Genomic DNA, 635 nt, shown 5'->3' with positions numbered 1-635 from the left:
GGGATCGGGGCCAGGATGGCACTGGGATCAGGGTCGGGATTGGGATCGGGGCCAGGATTGCACTGGGATCAGGGTCGGGATTGGGATCGGGACCGGAACCACGCCTGCCCGGCCACTGAGTCTCGTGACGTCATCACACCGCGCCGCCCCTCGTCACGTGTGCGCGGGCGGATGACGTCAGCGGTGGGAGCCGGCCGGCGATGCGGGAAGTGCGGAGCGAGCGGCACCGGCGGTGAGGGGAGCGGGGACGGGGAGCGGGGACGGAGCGGGGACATGGAGCGGGGTGGGTTCTCGGCACTGTCAGTGCCCCACACCGCCCCGGCACTGCCCCCGCGGGGTCCCGGCACTGCCCCGCTGAGAGGAGCGGGGATGGAGCGCGGCGGCTCCTCGGCACTGTCCCTGCCCCTGTCCCCACACAGCTCCGGCCGTGTCCCCGCACAGTCCCAGCACTGACACGGCCCCGGTCCCGCACCCCGCACTGCCCCTTGCAGGGTCCCGCGCCCCGTGGTCGCTGTGTCCGGGCCTCAGCGGCTCCCGGGGCGGCAGCGGGGGCTGCAGCCACGCACAGGCGGGTGGAGGCTGCTCCGTGCCGAGCGGGGCCGGGGCCGTGTCACCGAGCGGGGCCGTGTCACTGT

General features: G+C 74.6%; 1 protein-coding gene across 1 annotated transcript in view; it reads left to right on the top strand.

The window, feature by feature from the left end:
* Positions 1–150: 150 nt before the first annotated feature.
* The window catches only part of ATG7 (autophagy related 7), an 89,434-nt gene continuing 88,949 nt past the window's right edge, over positions 151–635 (top strand). Inside the window, exon 1 of the mRNA XM_057386709.1 lies at positions 151–232. The gene's annotated coding sequence lies outside the window, so the exon portion shown is untranslated. The remainder of the gene's footprint in view (positions 233–635) is intronic.

The sequence above is a fragment of the Malurus melanocephalus genome, unplaced genomic scaffold (genome assembly GCF_030028575.1).
Source record: "Malurus melanocephalus ecotype Western Australia unplaced genomic scaffold, MMel_1.1 scaffold_1036, whole genome shotgun sequence".
Lineage (NCBI taxonomy): Eukaryota > Metazoa > Chordata > Aves > Passeriformes > Maluridae > Malurus > Malurus melanocephalus.
This window is presented reverse-complemented; position numbering and strand designations above follow the sequence as displayed.